This window comes from Ptychodera flava, chromosome 4 (genome assembly GCF_041260155.1).
Source record: "Ptychodera flava strain L36383 chromosome 4, AS_Pfla_20210202, whole genome shotgun sequence".
In the NCBI taxonomy this organism is placed as follows: Eukaryota; Metazoa; Hemichordata; class Enteropneusta; family Ptychoderidae; genus Ptychodera; species Ptychodera flava.
Window position 1 is genome coordinate 50077661 of NC_091931.1, and position 21793 is coordinate 50099453.

Consider the following 21793-nt stretch of genomic DNA (forward strand, 5'->3'; position numbering starts at 1 on the left):
TGAAATCAAGATCTGTTTCAAAAATAACATCTATTAAAACTTTCGATTTTTCCACATTGTATACCACAATACCACATGATAAATTGAAAGAACGCTTGAAAAACATCATCAACCAAGCATTTTTCTACAAAAACGGTTCACGCCGTTACAAATATGTGGTATTAGGGTATAATTCTACATATTTTGTTAAAAATACAACTAACGCTAAAGTGTTTTATACCGACAAAGACATTATCAGTATGCTTGATTTCCTCATTGACAACATATTTGTTGAATTTGGAGGACACATTTTCCAACAGTGTATAGGAATTCCCATGGGCACTAACTGTGCTCCCTTACTTGCCGACTTATTTCTGTTCTCATACGAGGCAGAATTTATCCAGAACCTTATCAAGCAGAAAAAGGTCTCTGTAGCTCGTACTTTCAACCTAACATTTAGATACATAGACGATGTTATTTCATTGAATAACTCTGAATTCAGTAAATATCTCGCTATGATTTATCCTCCAGAATTGGAGATTAAAGAAACTACAGAAACGGCCTCTTCTGCTTCATATCTGGACATTTTACTTGAATTGACTCTAATTTGACTCCAATGGTCACCTTTCTACTAGGCTATATGACAAGAGAGATGATTTCAACTTTAGTATAATTAATTTTCCACACCTCATCAGTAATATTCCACTCTCACCTGCTTATGGGGTATACATTTCCCAGCTTATTCGATATGCAAGAGCATGCAGTTCATATGGTGATTTTGTAGAGAGACATGGCCATCTCTCTTACAAACTGTTAAATCAAGGTTACACCAGAGCAAGACTTGTCTCTACATTCGAACGCTTTTTTGGCAGGTATCGCAAGCTGGTAGATAAATACAATATCTCTCTTCGACAAATGATCACTGATGGCATCGGTGACATTGGGCCTTAGTTAGTGACCACTACCTATCTGACTTACAGATTGATATATGGCGGGTGCCACATGTGGGGCAGGATGCGCTTACTATTTTCGAAACACCTGACATCACTTCTTGGTCTTTTGGCCAGAGGTCCATATATCTTTCTTTCATGAATTTGACTTTGTTTGTACCGTCTATTTACTGTCTGTTCTGTGCTGTTTTGTGTCTATGTTTACAACTATTGTCTTACAAATTTTGACCAAGTGTTACTGGATTATGGATTGGTATGATTGCGATTATTCTAGCTGTATTGGCCAGCCAAGAAATACATATGCGCATAATAAATGAGGTACAAGATGTGACATCTTAAGGTCCATTATCCTATCAAAATTGAAGCGTAAAGAACTTGTGGTTACTGAGTTATGCATATATATATATATGCATAATCAAGGTCAAATGTCATCAAGGTCACGTGACATTTGAAAACAAATTGTATTGCTAATTAATCCATATATGCAAAAATTCAGACCTCAAGCTCTATTGGCTTGCCCACAATTATATATGTACATAATTAATGAGGTAAAGCATGTGTTGTCATAAGGTCTCCCATCCTACTAAATACAAGTCATCGTTGATGACACAGTCCCCACTTGTTAATGGGTGCTTTGATTACAGGTCCTCAGAGAGGATAGAGTCCTCTTCATTAGGTCTGTGATAAAAAACTTTTGATACATTCGCTTGATACATGTCTGAGTTGTAGTTCAGGACATGAAAAAATCGTAATAAAATGGCCACATGGTGGCGATATTGGATCGAATCACAAAACAAATCAACGTGCATATGTATGACATAGGTCAATGTCCTTGTACCAACTTTGATTAAAATCGGTTGAAATATGCCTGAGTTATGGCTTTGTACATGAAAACATCATAACAAAATGGCCGCACAGCAGCCATATTGGATCGTATCACAAAACAAATTAACATGCATATGTATGACATTGATCAATCTCCTGTACCAACTTTGAATAAATTTGCTTGATACATGTCTGAGTTATGGTTCTGGACATGAAACAACGTAATAAAATGGCCACATGGCGGCCATATTGGATCGTATCACAAAACAAGTCAATGTGCATATGTACGACATTGGTCGATGTCCTTGTACCATGTTTGAATAAAATTGGTTTAGATATGCCTGAGTTATGGCTCTGTACATGAAAAAAATCGTAACAAAATGGCCGCATGGCAGCCATATTGGATCGTATCACAAAACAAATTATGTGCATAGCTATGACATTGGTCAATGTCCTTGTACCAACTTTGAATAAAATCTGTATAAACAAACCTGAGTAATGGCTCTGTACATGAAAAAATCGTAATAAAATGGCCGCCTGGCGGCCATATTGGATCGTATCGCAAAACAAATTGGCGTGCATATGTATGACATAGGTCAATGTCCTTGTACCAATTTTGAATAAAATCGGTTGAGATATGCCTGAGTTATGGCTCTGTACATGAAAAAATCGTAACAAAATGGCCGCACGGCGGCCATATTGGATCGTATCACAAAAAGTGTTGACATGCATATCTATGACATTGGTCAATGTCCTTGTACCAACTTTGAATAAAATCAGTTGAAACATGCCTGAATTATGGCTCTGTACATGAAAAAATCGTAATAAAATGGCTGCCTGGCAGCCATATTGGATCGTATCACAAAACAAATCGACGTGCATATGTATGACATATGAAGTAATATTTGTACCAAGTTTGAATGAAATCGCTTCAGGCATCTCTGAGATATCTGCGTGAACGGACGGACGGACGCACAGACGGACGGACGCACGCACGCACGGACATGACCAAAACTATAAGTCCCCCCGGACGGTGTCCGTGGGGACTAAAAACTGCAAAGGGAGGGGTCATGTATTTTTCAAACAGCTCAGGTGGGGGGGGGCGGGGGGTTTACGCAATTTTCATAAGTATCCGTCCGTCGAAAAGCAGTTTCAGTGTTCAGAAATATCCGGGAGATAAAAATGCTTCATTGCATGATTTCATTCTTTCATAGAAGTTATAGTCTAGTCGGAAGGTAGGGTTCCCATGCACCCATGGATATATTATTTTAACATAAATTTTTGTAATCGTTAGGGTCCATTTTTAATGAATATTTATGTTCCCCAAATCAAATATTGTCCCATGGGGTTCATTTGGCGCCATCTTGGCCGCCATCTTGCCACCATCTTGGATTTCACAATGGGGTAGGGGTCACATATTTACCGCTCGACGGAAACAGAAAAATAAAATACTACAAACCCATATTTTTAGAAAGCCCAGATTATTGCCTTTTCATTGATATATAACTAAATGGGGATAAATTAATATTCGAACGTCGATTAGACTTTATATCGGCCATTGACCATAAATCGCAAAATTTGCTAAATTTGCAACCCAATATTTAATTTCCCGTTCCTCCACACAATTTTTCATTAGATATTTATACATTTTTGGAAGAACTTAGTGCAATTAACAAGAAAAACAACATTAAAAGTGTGTGTCTTGAGATATAGTGGGTGCATGAGGTTGTTTTCCCTTTCTGTTTCGAATCATGAAAGATAAAACCATAAAAATGTTACATTTTTTGAAAATGCTGAATCAGGCCTTTCTAAACATATAAGTTTTATGGAGAAAAGTCTCATATTTCAAACTAACAAAGCTTAAACCTTCCAGTTTGCGTCGATTTTAAGTGATTTTTTAAAAACAAAATTATACTATATGGGGTAGGTGTAATGTTTCCCTTTCTGCCTCGAACCATGAATTATGAAATCATATAAATGTTATTTTGGCTGAAAGACCCGACAAGGACCTTTCTAAAAATGTATAGCTTTATTGGGAAAAATCGCGTATTTGAAAGTTACAAAACTTAAACCTTTCAATTTGTGTCAATTTTGAGTGATTTTTTAAACAATATGCACAAAAAAGTTAGTCCGTAGGCCAGGTATCGAAATTATCCCATCTAAGGCATTTTACCCACTATGATTTCTGTTAACTAGTATTCTCAGCTGTCATAATCTGCTTATATGTCATTTAACTGATGCTGGGTAAGAGTGTATATCTTGGGATTTAGAAGCTGCATAATCGGAAGGGGAAATTTGAACATTAACACCTTGTGAGTTTGTAAGGAGGGTCATTTGAAAAAATCTAAGCTCTTTTTTTATTCTATCACTCCATACCCCCCAGGTGTTTGTTTGTGCAGCTTTACTCAAGCAATGTGGGGGCTCATCAATTTTTTGTCATCTTGAAAGGGGGTCATCAATTTTTCGGTACAATTGGTAGGGGGGTTTCACTTATTTTGACTGATGTGCAGGAAGAATTTGCCAGCCCACCCCGGCCATAATAACTGAACGCTTCCTTAACAGTTTGTATGGCAAAAATACATCAGTATGCTTGTGGATTAAATAAAGAGTTGATGATGTAATGATTAATTCTCTATCTCAAACTCTACTGTTCCTGTCACACAAGTAATAGTTTACAAATCATGATTACAGCTCAGAAAAGCATCAAGTGATCTTACTACAATGTAATAAAAGTATGGATCACATTTCAAAGTTCTGTTTGGTCACAAAAATGGTTTGCTAATGGTCAATATATTGACATACCCCCACGTGTATACAGACTGTAGCCTTCTTTCCACAATCAGAGGGGCTTGGATTTGTAGACAATGCCCGACAATGGTTTGTAAACAAATATAACATTTACCTTGATTCAAGCTTCGCTCGTCAGCTTGTGCATTCACAAGCATTACTTGGTAAAGCTGACAGGCAGAGGAATCACTGAAAAGATTTGGTCCAACTTCCTGCACATACAGCGTCAATATTCCGCACTTCAAAAGTATTCATGACGGTCGAAGTTAAGATTATGTAATGGCTTAACCCGGCGTCCTCATCGTTCCGATGTGTGACTGGTCGGCCGGCGCTGAAACCCGTCTTTGCGTATTTATCACGAGACGAGATCTACAAGGCATGTTCTCCTTGGCATAAATGTGATGAACTGGGCAGCGGATGAACCTTCAGTAGATTTAGACTTGCAGTCTTGATGATTAATGGTAATGTACTCGGTCGTTGAAGTATGCTGTAGCCCATACTGTTGTCACTGGCCGACACGCCGATGGTCTTAACAGTAAACAATTTGCAAACAATCATTTCATGATGGCATATTCCGTTTTAATCTACAGGGACACCTAAGGCGCAATACGCGATCATTTAAGGTCCCGGGTAACGTACATGTTGCTCTTTTATGCCGTAAAGTTTTCCCACCGTTTAAAATACTGTGGTTGTATGTTACAGTCTTGACGATTAATTTGGAGATGTAGTCAATGATATTGTTATCGTTAAGCGAGACACCGAATCGTACACCAACTAATATTGTTCTTGCCAATTAACATAGTAAAGGTCACAGGTCACATTGTTGTGAGACTCTGAATTGTTTGAAGTCGAATGTGTAAACAGCGTGACGTTCGAATGAATTTTATCCACTGCACTAATTCCTTTGTTGGGAAAGGTTACCAATTCTGAATGTAGGACGTCCATTACCCCAATTATTTAATGACAGGACTACATGGAAAGCAACGGAATACTGGATATCGCCGATGAATTTGATGTCTGTTACCACGGTCCTTTGTGGAGTGACAGTGCTGTTCCCGATCTCGACAATGATGTCAGCAACTGTGATCGTAGCGTGAACATGACTAAGACTATGAGTCCTTGAAACTTTCAGGGACCAACCTGAGGTGTCCCTAAATCTTTCAAGGACTATCCTAATGTGACCTTGAAACCTTCAAAGACCGCCAAGACGAGTCCTTGAAACATTCAGGGACCACCCTGATGTGTCCCTGGATCTTTTAGAGACCACTCTGATGTGACCTTGAAACTTTCAGGGACCACCCGGATGAGTCCTTTAAACTTTCAGGGACCATCCTGAGGTGTCCCTGAATCTTTCAAGGACTATCCTAATGTGACCTTGAAACTTTCAGGGACCACCCAGATGAGTCCTTGAAACTTTCAGGGACTAACTTGAGGTGTCCCTGAATCTTTCAAGGACTATCCTAATGTGACCTTGAAACTTTCAGGGACCACCCAGATGAGTCCTTGAAACTTTCGGGGACCACCCTGATGTGTCCCTTAACTCTTTTAAGGGACCACTTAGATATGACCCCTAAACATTGTTTTAAGGACTTGCCTAGAGAGGCACTTTGAAATAGTAAAGAACCAATCAGATATGATCCCGAAACCTTCAAATGCATCTAGGTAGTCCTCTAAACAATACAGTAATCATCAAATTTTGACCTTTAATCTTGGCATTTTCAAGAATGTGTATCAATGAGATCAATTATCCTTCAAAATTGTCAAAAATAATAAATTTGCAATTTTGAAAAGCAAAAGGCTTTAAATACTATAATGTTTTTATACTACTTTAACATTTAATTCGATAACTACAGTTTTGATATTTCACTAAAAAATTGATAATTACTAATGCTTTGAGTAAACCCCCTCTTAGAAAGCATATTCTCTGACTTTTACTGTTCATCTTATAATCACAAAATTTTTCCAATAGTGTTGTACATTACTAGTAAGTCGGTGTGCATTTTTATTGAATGAGGTATTGGCAAAGGGAGAAAGCATTGAATATAGTTTTCGTATCAACATTCTGTACTAGAAATAGACATTCAACTCTTAAAAAAACCCCAGAAAACATACATTACCGCCAAGATTACGTAGTAGATTGGTCTCCAACTTTTCAACATCACTTTTCTTTATAATCAGCGATGTCATTTTTATTTTAGAAATATGATCAACTCTTGAAATTATAGTTAGCAACTACCTTTGTTCCCTTTTACTACGTGTAACTCTAAATAACTGCGCGCATCTTGCCAATGACAATGGCATATAGGCAAGTTTTATCAATACAAGCGCAAGGTCATCATACCGGTACGGATTATGCTACATTGTTGCAATCGTGGAGCTCCGTTTCTAGCTCCCTGTTGAAGGCTTGTATTTCAAATACAGAAAAGAACGGAGTGACATGATTTTTATGTTTCATTTTTCTCACTGTTAGAACGTTTACCTATAGTGCATTGTGAATTGTTGAACGCTGACTCAAAATGTCGTTCAACGGCAACAGCCCTCTTGGGGATTCCGATACTGATATTACAAGTCAGACACTGCCAGGTGGCCATGCATGAGGCCCGTTCTCTTTCATTCACTCAGTTTCCAAATGGCTGTCCGCAAAAATCAGAAGACTTCAAAACAATAGTTTACTAATGACGTACTAAGTAGCGCGGTTTTCCGCGGTCTCATTATGCATGCAAGCTCATTAAAAGCTGCTAACTGCCTTACCGCCGGTCCCTCCAGGGTTAGAGGTATACCGCGGGAGGTATTGGCGGTACCGCCTATTTGAAAATGACCTCTTCCCTAAACCTGACACTGTGAACCACGCAAGTAGGCTGTTTGTTATCGCAATTGCCTGAGCATGGGATGTACGCATGCGCCGTTAGATGGTTCGCTAGGCCTAATGCACAGATAGACACATAGGAGAAGACAGCTATATGCATTTTCATTTTAAGCATAGCCATTGACAGAGATTAAAGGTTGCCTTATTAAACGCCTAAATAAATTACTAGGGTGTCTGGAAGGGCAGCTATAGAGGTTGTACACTGATCAACGGCCGGTTTGGCGAACAAGCTGTAAACAGCATTTTTTGGCCAATGTGGTGATTTTTTTATTCTGAAAAAAATGATATCCTCAAGACAAAACAGCGTAGAGCACAGGATTTCTTTCATGTGTTAAGGAATTATATTGGACAAACCAACGGGGTGTTTTTTCTTAGGGAGGCTTTTTATCTTGCTATCTGCCTTTAAACTTAACTTTCAAACTTCTTAAAACTGTTAAGTGCCGTAAAGCTGAATGTTGCAAAATCGCACATTACTCATAAAACAAGTGTGTACATATCAAAACAAGTCATCGTTGATGACACAGTCCCCGCTTGTCCATTTTGTTATAATCTTTGGTGTCTAGGTAGCTGTGGTCTAGGTAGCTGTGGAATGACATTGATGCAACAATGTGCACAAGAATGCAGCTATAGTATTTTATCTTCGTATCACGTTTGAACAAAATCAGTCCATCGTGGGACAGTGACCTATGTTTATGTGTCAAAGACATAAAAAAATCCCACCAAAATTTAAATCAAATGGCTGTCTATTGACCATATGGATCATGGCACAAAATTAGTAGACATGTATATGTATGCCATAGTACTTTATCTTTGTACCAAGTCTCAACAACATTGGATAAGGAATATTTGCATATGATTAAGCCTCAAAGACATGAAAAAATCCAAAAATGACCATCTGACAGCGATATTGGAAAAAAATGACAATCTGGAAGCCATATTGGAACATGTCACGAAGTAAATTGTGACATGTATATGTATGCCATAGTGCTTGATCTTTGTGCCAAGTTTGGACAAAATGGGTGTAATGACCTTTGAATTACGATTCAAAGACATGCAAAATTCCAACAAAATGGCAGTTCTGCAGCCATATTGGATCCTATCGCAAGCTTAATTGATACATGCATATGTGTGCCAAGTTTGAACCAAATCGGTTCAAGGATGTTTGAATTATGGTTCAAAGACATGAAAAAATCGCAAAAAAATGGCCGCCTGTCGGCCATATTGCATCATATCACAAAATAAATTAGTGTTCATATGAAGGGCATAAGGTTTTGCTTTTGTGCCAAATTTGAACAGAATCGGTTCAAGGATGTCTGAGTTATGGTTCAAAGACATGAAAAATCGCAACAAAATGGCCGCCTCACGCCCATATTGGATCGTATCGCAATATAATTCGACATGCATATATAGGACATAGTGTTATGCCTTTGTGTCAAGTTTGAACAGAATCGGTTCAAGGATCTTTGAGTTATGGTTCAAAGACACGAAAAATCGCAAACAAAATGGCCGCCTCGTGGCCATATTGGATTGTATCACAAAATAATTTGACATGCATATGTAGGCCATAGTGTTATACCTTTGTGGCAAGTTTGAACAGAATCTGTTCAAGGATGTCTGAGTTATGGTCCAAAGACATGAAAAATCGCAACAAAATGGCCGCCACGCGCCCATATTGAAACATATCGCGAAATGATTTGAAATGTATATGAAAGCTATAATGTTATGCCTTTGTGCCAAGTTTGAGCAGAATGTGCTCAAGGATGTCTGAGTTATGGTTCAAAGACATGAAAAATCGCAACAAAATGGCCGCCACGCGCCCATATTGAAACATATCACGAAATAATTTGACATGGATATGAAAGCCATAATGTTATGCCTTTGTGCCAAATTTGAGCACAATGTGCTCAAGGATGTCTGAGTTATGGTCCAAAGACATGAAAAATCGCAATAAAATGGCCGCCTCGCGCCCATATTGGATCGTATCACAAAATAAATCGACGTGCATCTGTAGGATATAGTGCTATGCCTTTGTGCCAAGTTTGAACAAAATTAGTTTAGCAGTGTCTGAGAAACTGTTGATGACGGACGGACGGACGGACGGACGGACGGACGGACGGACGGACACACGGACGGGACCCAATCTATAAGTCCCCGCCGGACTTCGTCCGCGGGGACTAAAAAGCAGTTGAGATTACATTTGTAGATTAATCGACATTACTTCTCATCATCCAATTATCCAAAATAAGTTCCAATCGTGTTTTTAATTCTGATATTGATGAGCATCCATATTTTCCGCTGATCATTAACAGATTCTGAAGGAAGGCATCAACGCAAAATCATATGATACGCGGTTACACGTGCTCGACGATCGTTTTTCTGAGCCGAGATCGCAAAAAAATGACGCATGGAAATTTCAACTGACAAAATGGAGACAAAATACCTAACTGTCTTTCACTTTTAGAATGTGCGAAAATGAAAACCTCAATTTATGAGCCCATCTAAGCTACCTCTGCTCACTTTTGCTGCCAGTGAGCTGTGTGGTGCTGTTTCGAGCTGCCACCAGGCTATGGCAGGCGTAGTGTCAACAGAGTTTTACCTCGAACGATTTTGAGCTGCATGGCGGCAGTTAATCGATCAGCCAAGAGCCGCACAAGTCTACATTCGTCTTTCGGAGACTCAAATGTGCAACAGACGAATGACAGCTCCAAACATTCTGTGCAGATTTGCCTTTGAGCTGCCTTGAACTGCCACAGCTCTGAAACCAATCTGTGACAGTTCAATGAAGATCTACAAATTTGCTATGGGCGGTCACTCCACTCTTTTGTGGAGTGGCCGTGCTTACGCAGAACGGACTTCGACAATTTTCAGGTTTTGTACCAGGTGTTTCCAAGACAAAACATCTTTCAGCTATGTTGTCGCAACGCAATGGCAAAGTCGTGTCAGACTTAAAACACCAATAACCTTCACGAAACCATGGTCCCTCATGGAGGGACTGTGACGAAACTAATATTCAGTCAAACTTCACAGGGGAGGTAATCGCTGTTTCCACACACTGCCACAGGGTAAAGGAGTCAGTTCCTTGAGGTTGGGCAGGGGTGGGGTTCTCTGTGCAACACTTTATTTTATTTTATTAATTTTGACTGAACACGATTGGAACCAACTTGGATAATTGGATCTTCATATTTTTCAACTTTCTCAAACGTGTTAGATGCCATATGGCTGAATGTTGCAATATTACAAAATAATCATAAAAAACAAGCTTATAACGTAAAAAGAAAAGCAAGTGAGATTACATGTGCAGATAAAATCGACATCAGTTCCCCATCAAATTATCTCATATTAGTTCCAATCGTGTCACTGTAATATATTCAAGTAAAGATTTCGACTACAAATCGTCTTACTGCTTACTTTATTACCTACAAGTCCGTATCTCCTCTCCACCCTATGTACAACCCACTCTAATTGCTCCGCAAATGTTGCAAACTTGCTAATCGGCTGTCCGTATCAGCGTATTAATTGATTGAGTCAACACCACAGCAGTCCAACACGTAGTAAAATAAGAGAAGGTGTGAAGATCACACAGTTAAAAGGTGTCACGATAGCGGTTTTAACGACGGGGAAACTGATTTTTTTTAATTTGTCTCCATTTTATGCCACAACTTATCGTATAAACCCAAGATGCAATCTGTCATCGAATTGGTACTACAATCAAGCAAATTGAAACGATTGCTGAGCAATACAGAAAACATCATCTTGCAAAGAAAATCAAAAACTGAGAGAGCTGCCATATAATTAATCAAAGTTAGCGGCATGAATTAAATAAACCAATACACTCCTCAGACCAAACCGATTTCAAAGGCCGTTTACAGCAAATATTGTTAACGAAACCATGAAACCTGAGAATGACTAAACACAGAGAAATAAGATTTATTTCTGGAAACAGCCTTTCACAACATGCTTTTCAAACACCGGAAAGCAGGTACTAATATCGACCAGAAATCTATTACAAAGTCCATGAAAAATTGACACAAAACCAAAAGTTCGGTTAATCGATTTAAATGCCTAAAACAAGCTAATCGCTGTCAGTTTAGTACAACATTTACTGTTAACATAACGAGCACTAGCAACACTCAAATATGCCCTAAAACAAAAATCCTTATAAGCGTCCAGAAACTCCGGTCGATGCTGGGCTCATGTTTTATAATATATGTCACACACACACCGGATCGCTCACTAAAGAGTCAGTAAATAGTGGCTAACTCTCTCAATAACGAATCTGGCTTCTCCTCCGCGAGGACGAAGGCGACTTCATCACACAACCAAGTCGAGGGGGTATAAAACAAGAGAGCGACGGATGAAGGAACCCCATTTTTAGTTCCGAAACACTGTTAAGACGAATCACTCAATCAACAAACCGGTTTACTGGCGACCCAGATCACATGACTAGGGTCAAAGCACTATCGATTCACCGGTGTCTCGCCATGTATTCCATACAAAATAAATGCTATGATCCTTTTATTCACCATATCGTAATACTAAACAATCTTGGTAGAGCCGATGTGTCGAGCTTCCCTCATTTTCCTTTATATCTTTGCTTTCTTAGGTCACTTTACAAGCACGGACACCCCATTTTATGAAAAGACCGTGTGTGATCTAAGTCGAGGGCTAGCAAACACGAGAATACTCTCCGGGGTATCCATCGACTACCTCATAGGTAATGTAGTAAAAAATCAGCTAAAACATGGATCTTTTTAACCATTATCTTTTCTGTACAAAATATAGACATATTTTAACCATGGCTCTTATACGGAAACCATTGGGACAAAACAAACTTCATCAAAGCTTGGTGCCTTAAACCAATTAACCTATCAGATAACGGTCCACTTTGACGTTGACGTAATGTAAAAATACTCAAACCAGTAATCACTTCCTGCCTTGCTACAAATAGAACAAGCTTAAAGTCTCATCAAACCAGTCAGAGACGAGCACAGATAGCGATGTCTCCGTATCTACGGCCTGCTCGCTTAAACTGAGCACATAAGGGTGGACTCTATTAACACAGGAGAGTGAACTGATAATCACTGCAGCTGAGCTTACTTCTTGGATCAACCCTCGAGTCGTTTTCTAACGACACTCCTCATGGTCTAGAAAACGAGCATCTAAAACAAATCCTTCTTACAAAATCATAGCTCGTTATTAAACTTTGACCAACATGTGAAGGAGTAAGCATCCAGTCGATATCCGGAACGACAACCGAAAAGTCCGATGAGTTAATTCAAACACACTTTGCCCATATCGCTCAAACAGTTAAAAGGTTTCACGATAGCGGGAAAACTGAAATTTTTTTTTAATTTGTCTCCATTTTATGCCACAACTTATCGTATAAAACCAAGATGCAATCTGTCATCGAATTGGTACTACAATCAAGCAAACTGAAATGATTGCTGAGCAATACAGAAAACATCATGTGACAAAGAAAATCAAAAACTGAGAGAGCTGCCATATATATAATCAAAGTTTGCGGCATGAATTAAATAAACCAATACACTCCTCAGACCAAACGATTTCAAAGGCCGTTTACAGCAAATATTGTTAACGAAACCATGAAACCTGAGAATGACTAAACACAGAGAAATAAGATTTATTTCTGGAAACAGCCTTTCACAACATGCTTTTCAAACACCGGAAAGCAGGTACCAATATCGACCAGAAATCTATTACAAAGTCCATGAAAAATTGACACAAAACCAAAAGTTCGGTTAATCGATTTAAATGCCTAAAACAAGCTAATCGTTGTCAGATTTGTACAATATTTACTGTTAACATAACGAGCACTAGCAACGCTCAAAATATGCCCTTAAACAAATTCCTTACAAGCGTCCAGAAACTCCGGTCGATGCTGGCTCATGTGTTATTATAATATATCACCACACACCTGATCGTTCACTATAGAGTCAGTAAATAGTGGCTAACTCTCTCAATAACGAATCTGGCTTCCCCTCCTCGAGGACGAAGACGACTTCATCACACAACCAAGCGGAGGGATACAAAACAAGAGAGCGACTGATGAAGGAACCCCATTTTTGGTTCCGAAACACCGTTAAGACGACTCACTCAATCAACAAACCGGTTTACCGGGGACCCAGATCACATGAGTAGGGTCAAAGCACTATCGATTCACCGGTGTCTCGCCATGTATTCCACACAAAATAAATGCTATGATCCTTTTATATCTTTTTATATCTTTAGATCACCCACATAGTGTTACGATGCCGTCCGTAAAACTAGTGGACGCTTAAAATATTCATGAATTCGTAATAAGCAGGAATGTACGCCATTCATTGTTCGTATAAATAAACGGGAAATTGGCCCGCTGCTGAAAATGCATACTACTAGAATGCATTAATGCTACACTGGCTTTGCCATTGCTGTGCATTTGACAGGCACCTTTGGCGCTAATTGACATTTAGGGAAAGTGTCGACCAGCGATACTTAGCCGTCAAACGATCGTAACGTAGAAGGCTATTTATGATGTGGTAAGTAAAAAAACTAAAAGAAAAACCTCCATGGTTTGTCCAAATTTGGTCAACCGAAAGTCCGTACAACTACAATAATAGGCTTTTAGCGACGAAACAGTTATGAAACATGAACACCGTTACTTAGTGGGGACCTTTCTATTTCCATATCATAAAAACATAATGGAAAAGGATATAAAACTGTATTTATCCCTTGTCCGTAGTATTCTTGATTATTCTTCCCAGTCATGGGCTGTCACGACAAAGCAATCAATGCTTCATCTTGAAGGTGTCCAAAGGAGAGCCACAAAATATATTCTTTGATATCCCCAGGAGATGGATTACAAAGAGCGTATGATTAAATTGAATTTGCTCCCATTGAGCTACAGGAGTGAATTAAATGACTGTGTCTTTTTAGCTATATGTTTTACTGGTATGAATGACTTAAATTTAAGCCAGTTTGTGACATTCAAATCTCCTGATGACACTTCCATGAAGAGGCCACTTTTTAAAACTGAATGTTTTCGTTACTCGTTTTTAATAGAGCTTTTTACTCGAGTAGTGTTATGCCCTTTCACGGCAAATCTTCAACAAGTGTTAGGTCATGCAAGTCTATTTTATTAAAACATTACACGGGTTTGTTAAATAATAATTTTTATCCTGATAACACTTGTAATTGGGTGGGAAAGTGCCACTGTAAAAATTGCCGTCTCTGTTAATTTCTCTGTTTGTTTTGTTCTGGTTTGAATTTTTTTATATTTGTTATTGTTTTATTCTGCGTTTGTCTTTTCTGTTTTTAATTTTGTACGTGTAACTTGTTAAATGTGTGCTTTTGTGGAGGGTTGCTTTTGTATAGGTGTTAGTCACCTGTGCGACTCATCCTGACTTTATGTCAAAGCTGAATAAATAAATAGATAAATAAATAAAAAGTAAGATACAGCGGCCACAGTTGCATTTTAAACTTCATATTTACGTAGTCATTTCACTGAAATTTCCTCCATGGAAATGTGGGTTTATAGATCAAATCAAAGTTTCGATTCCGGACGTTCGCTCAGTTGTCGCAAAAGTCCTTCACCAGCTAATTTTTCAGTGCGAAATAACGGCTGCCTTATGATTTATTTTGGGTATCAGGCTGTACCAATTGCATGACATCAAAAGCATCTGTACCATCTGTACCAATATTTTCATAAGCTTCCCTGTTGAAGAAATAATGTCTTTTAGGAAGGGAAGGGGATTGAGGAGAAAACGTGCAGTGCAGCTTTGCTAAGGCCAGATCTGTAAATGTGGTGAAATATATTTCGGATGTTTAAACTTCGATACAAGATGGTAAATATCCGATATTCAAAAATTGTGCAAAGTCGCGCCTTCAGTGACAATTATGTACATCCGGAAATATGAAGCGACAGTCCTTTGCAAGTCAATATTCACTCACATTTATGTGTAGTTACATGTCATGTCGATGAAAATTCACTGTTCCTTCTAAAAAAACTGAGAAGTGTAAACTTGCAGTACATCGGAGCACAGACATGCGACGCGACTTTGGCCTTGGAGGACATCAAAGCGTCATGAGAAACATGTTTAGTACTTGACTGGCAATATACTGGAAATTAACAGGTTTTAGGTCGTAAGGTTGTACTTCCGACTTCCACCCTGACAGACGGCATCGAACCACGGCAGACTCAATAATGTAGGTTGATATTCTGGCTCAAGACGACCATTTTAGGCGGCGTAAATTGACATGTAGCAATTCATACCATTGATGGTCGTTAAATTTCGATTGACTTCTCCAACTGCTTAGATTTGCGTTTTTACGTGACACTATTTCTGTGATCTTTTCTTATTTTACTACGTGTGTGACGGCTGTGGTGTTTTCTGAATCAATAAATCCGATGATACGGACAGCCGATTAGCATGTTGGCAACATTTGCGGACAATTAAGTGGTATGTATACAGGTTGGAAAGGAGAAAAGGACTTGTAGGTAATAAAGAAAGCAGTCAGACGGTTTCAGTCGGAATCTTTCTATGAAATATCACAGTCAAAATAAAATTACTTGTAGCAATAAAGAAAGCGATGAGACAGTTTGTAGTCGAAATCTCTACCAGAAATATCACAGTGAACATTAATAAACTAAAAAAAACTGTTGCACAAAGAACACAACCCCCCCCTATCCCTTGGGACTCCAGTCTTTACCCTGTGACACTGTCTTGCATGCAAATGCTGTTCGAGTAGTTTGATTTGGTATCATGGTTGTCAACGTGATTCACACCTTCCGACCGGCTTAGGATATTAACTAATCCGAAATTTTGGTTTTGCATATATGCCGAGTTATCATCGACGAAGTTGATATGAACTTGATAATAGTTTGTTATGAATGATCAAAGAAATTATGTGACTATAAATATCGTAAAGGTGCATGATATCGGCATGGATATGATCCATGATATGATTCATGTAGGTACCGTAAGTAGATTCGGACCTGCGTATCATACCGCATTAGCCGTCAAACTATGTCGTCCGCAGGTAGTGAAGCTATGTCATTCGCTCGTGCCGGTCGATTGAAAGTCACCGGTAGATTCGCTTTCAAAGCTACATAAAACAGGCGAAAAGAGTTTCTGGGGCCCTCAAGGATGGCAACCCTCTAGTCTTGAAAGTTGTAAGATCTGGCACTATTGTTGGGTCGGCTGGGCTGCTAGTATCACAACGTCTGGCGACCATTGATATATTGCTCGTTCCACTCGAGCTAGGTTCCGGAACCCAGCAATGAATTACTCATATGCGAATATGATGACGATTATGATCCTTTACGGTCAACACCCTTATGCCATCTGGAGAGATGGTAGGCGAATTGTTGAGCATGGTACCCTTCTCGATGGCTCATCAGGCTGCTAGCAGTGCAGCATGCTGTCACGGGTGACCAACACTATTGGCGAGACACAACATGGTCTGGGTGGCTGGTTTCGTGTCAGATGTTGCAACCCTATTTGTAATTTTGTCAACATTATTCCCCTTGGCCTGAGACATGGATCAAATGAAAAGATTTGTGATATAAATACCAAAGTTGCAATTCGGTAAGTACTGATTCTGTTTTGTTTCATGCATACGCGCGAGAGTAAAGTCTCGCGTCTACCTCAAAGCTCACATGGAGCGGCCAGTTTTCCATGAGCTAGTACTTGACCAATCGTAGTGCAACCGAAGTGTTATATTTATGCTACAATTGCAAGGGGTGTTTCTTATTAGACTAATCACCCGAGTGATAATGCGCTTTTTGTCAAGTTAGCACAGTCTTCACATTGCTTGAGGTCCTGGCATACATTTGTAGAATTTTTCAGGACAAACATACTATCTTCTCTCATTATATCAGCAATTTTTGTCTGTTTGAAGGTATTTCTGTAATTCTACAATTGACAAAATGCTCGATATACGTTCAGTATATTTACGTATATTGACGTACATTGAACACAAATTAGTTGCACACGTTACATATATGTCTGTATATGGATGATATCAATATATTGATATACATAGCGCATATCTATGCAGAACAAGAGAATACGTAATGCAGATCTTTGTACACCAAGTGAACACTGTATTTGTGCATTTTTAGTATACCTACATATATACTTAACGTATTTGACACATTTAAAACGTCCGTACCCGTGTGTATATTGTTGTATATCAAGCACTCTGCCTCGTGCTACATATCATAAATACACCCTAAACTGTTGCTTTGGTAGCTGTATTCTTACACTTTTTTAGACATGAAGTATAATTATGTCTATTCTATGATATTTTGGTAAATATAAGAAAATGCATCTTATGAACGGATTGGTATGTATCCAGGGAAGCATGGAAATTCTCAAAAGTTACTGTTATCCAATATAACATAGGCAAATCCTTTTGCCATTTGTCCTTAAGGTTTTTCTGCAAGAACATCACATATTACACAGGTTGCAGCTGTTTGGCCGAAAGGATGTCTGAATATGAATGTGATGCTTGGAATTCCAATAACAGAACCAGCATCAAGAGAGACCGGTGAGGCGATGAAAAATTGAATCATAACACACAATGAAATACGTGTCACTGCAGTACCTGTGAAACAAGGGTTATTGACATTGTGTGACAATCTTTAACCAGAACCTCGTATTCTGGTTGGACATAACATTATGTCTTGCCTTCAGACATTGCTTGCTTTGTTGATTGCTATAAGGTCTTTAAAATGTCATACCCTGATTGTAAAAGGTACTCACAAGTTGCCCTGGTTTCAAAATTTGTAGGAGAAAATTATGCCATCCTTGATGCTTGTGCAGATGTGAGAGCTTTACATAACTTTATTTAAAAGGTGCGACTATCTTTTGATGAGTTTACATTTACATGGGAGTTTATCAGGGAGTCTGTAGAGTTTGCAAAAGAATTAGCCAAAACATGCAAACCTTACATCAACTTGTACTCAAATGGATTATAAGTAAACGCATGGGTCATTTAAAGCTTGCATTCCACAGGAGAGGTAAAGAAGGAGAATTACATAAATGCGGAAAGAGAAAAAAATCTAAACAGAAAGAAAGGGTGACAAAGTCCAAAAATGTGAAAAAAGGCCCTTTATGGTAAAAAAATGCGGTAGGGTTATTCAGTAGCACGGAAACCCCTCTTGTTTTGTGGACATGTTTTGTTGAAATATTTGATGAAAGGAAGCACAAAATATGCAAAAATCGCAAAAATGGCAATATTCCCTGACAGGTTTTGAACATGTTCTTTGCTGAAATTATAAAAGTGTGAAAAAGCCCCTTTGTAGTTTATAAAGCATAATTGATAAGAGCACAGTATTTCTGACAGGTTTTGCGCATATAATTGCTGAAATTATCAAAATGTGAATAAAGGCCCTTTTTATGGTTGAAAAAACATGGGGTAGGGGTACTGTAGGACCCGTAACTAAAACTGTGCACAACCCCCCTCCCTTTCACTAGGCCAAGTGCTTTACATACAACAATATATACACATATACTGATTCTGCACATTATCAAATGCGGTACGTATACTAATAAAATGCAAAGCAACAGTGTACACTTGGTGTGCAAAGATCTGCATTACGTATACTCATGATCTGCATAGATATACGCTACGCATATCAACGTATTGGAATGTTTATACAATGATATACATTTCGTATGCAATTAATATTGTGATCCGGATACGTCAATATATGTAAAATATACTTAAGGTATATCAAGCATTTTGTCCAGTGTTTTTCCGGTGATATTTGTTGACATAGTTGATCAGAGCGCAACATATGCAAAAATCAGAAAAATGACAATATTCCCTGGCAGGTTTTGAGCATATTCTTTGCTTAAATTATGAAAATGAGAAAAAAGCCTCTTTGTAGTTTAAAAAGCTTGGGTTAGTGTATTTAAGGACCCCTTACTCAAAAAAAACACGGAAATCCCCTTTTGTGTTGATATTTTTGACCCAATTGATCAGAGTTAATCATATGCGACAAAAAAAATATTCCCTTCCGGGTTTTGACCTTGATCTTTACTGAAACCATCGAAATATACGATAAAAATGCTTCATTCAGTTGAAAAAGATGCGGTGGGGGAACTTTAGAACCCCTCTTACTCAAAGAACAGGATGGGAACCCTTTTCCCTTTTTCTGTTTATTTTTGTTTATATAATTGATCAGCACCAGGCAAAATGCTTGATATACAACAATACATCCACATATACTGATTCTGTATATGAGTAAAATACATTAAGTAAACACGTACATATACGAATAAAATGCATATGTACAGTGTACACTTTGTGTGCAAAGATCTGCATTACGTATACAGTGGATATGCATTGATATACGCTACGTATATCAACGTATCGAAATACTCCGTATAGAAAGATATACATTACGTAAACAATTAATATTGTGTTTTGTATACGTCAATATACGGAACGTATATCAAGCAATTTATCCAGTGAAGGCCACAACATATGCAAAAAATCAGAAAAATTACAATACTTTTAATTTTGAACGGACCTCTTCCTTAATGAAATATACGTTTTATTAGCCAGAAGGTATTATTATCCACCTTGTCAGTGATACAAAATATCGTTACTATCTCGCCTAAAACATAAATAAAGAGAGAAAACTGCCATGCATATGAACAAGGTATACGCAAAGTAGGCGGGGATTGAATTTTAGAAAGCGCCCTCTTTGTCAATAACTGGACGAGCGATTTGGTAGTTTTAGACGTTTTTTTTAGCTTGCAATAGGAATTTAGGCAATGTTGTTACTATTGTACAATAATGATGGCACAATACGTCCCTTGTCAAACACAATAGGTTGTTATCATGGTAAAATTGCAAATTTACCTCCAACATATTTACACATCAAGGCCTAAACAGAAACTACAAGGTATGACATCACGTAAATGTGTGAGCTGTTTTTATCAGACGGTAAACTTGGCAAGGTGGTCTTATAAACGTATATAGTAAGTAACAATTAATTATATTTTGTCCTTTATAAACAGGAGTCAATACAAATAAATTTCTAATCTTAGCCCCTGGCGCGACTCCAAGGGCTGAGCCCTATATGATATTAACAAAGACTCGTTCCGACCGGTATCGGTAAGGAACCATATGAGATAAAAACGGATGATCGACGCTTTTGACTGATCACTTTGTGCTTCAGGGAGGTTGATATTTAAAACACAACTGTATTTCGATTATCGTGCGCAAATATCGAACTACATATATATATATATCGTTTTCGGAATGTAACTTACCAATATGGGCGATTTGGGGTGGATTGAATAACGCTATCACCCTTTCTGCTGCCTGTGTTACAGCGGAGGGATAACCCTTGGATAATTGGTTCAAGAGTTGCATTGTTTGCGGCATCCTTTTTACTGTTCTAGAATATACTGGTGTCTACACAGAGTGAATAATGTATTGATGGCACACTCTTGTTCCTCTTCAAGATGATTTCCATACATTAAGTTATGCAGCAAAAGTATGATGTCATTGTTAAAAAAATGTATCTTATTGCTGTCAACGATGGCGATGTTACCGATACTGTCAACGAGTTCAATGACTTTAAAGCCTCCATGATCAAATTGAGGTGATGTTGGATCCATGGCCGATATAAGGGCAGAAACAAGTCCATTTATGACATGTATTTGGCTGTTAGGAGGTGTTCCTTGCCAGTTTCCATTATGTGTGACATGGTTAGGAGAGCACTTGCAGCCATGTCGATATCAGGTGATGCCATGTAGGGGACCAGCTTTTCAAGCGCTCCTTCTTTACTGAAGATATGTTTGTTATCAGCAAGATTGAACAGTTATGCAGAACAATGACGGACTGTTTGACCAAAGAATCCAAGTTCTGTAAGTAAATTGATAAAAAGACAGCTTTTTAAATTCATGAAAGCCATATACCTTTAAGTGCATCTGCCATTGCGTTAGAACAGAGGACCTATGAAAGGACCGTTGTAATTTGTCAATTCGCTGGTACTGTCATATGGTATGCGCCATATTTGCGTTGATGCACTCAAAGAACCAGCAGTGGTTAAGCGTTTCAAAAAGTACTAATCGGTTGACAGCAAGGACAATTGTAGACCGGGTAAAGTTGAAAGCGTTATCTACATATTTGCAAATTCTAAAAGATGGTAAAGAAGGTGGATGTATTGTTTGCATCCGAGACTAGTGATGACAGAGGACTTGCTCATTTAAAAGGTAGCAAACTATATCAACAGTGTTTATAAGACAAATATCGACTGGCTTTATCAAAGTAAGCGGCCAAACGTTTTGTTTCGTCAGACATTGGAACAGACTGTTTGGCTTAATCACTTTTCTCTGGCAAAAACTAATGCTGTTACCCTTATTGT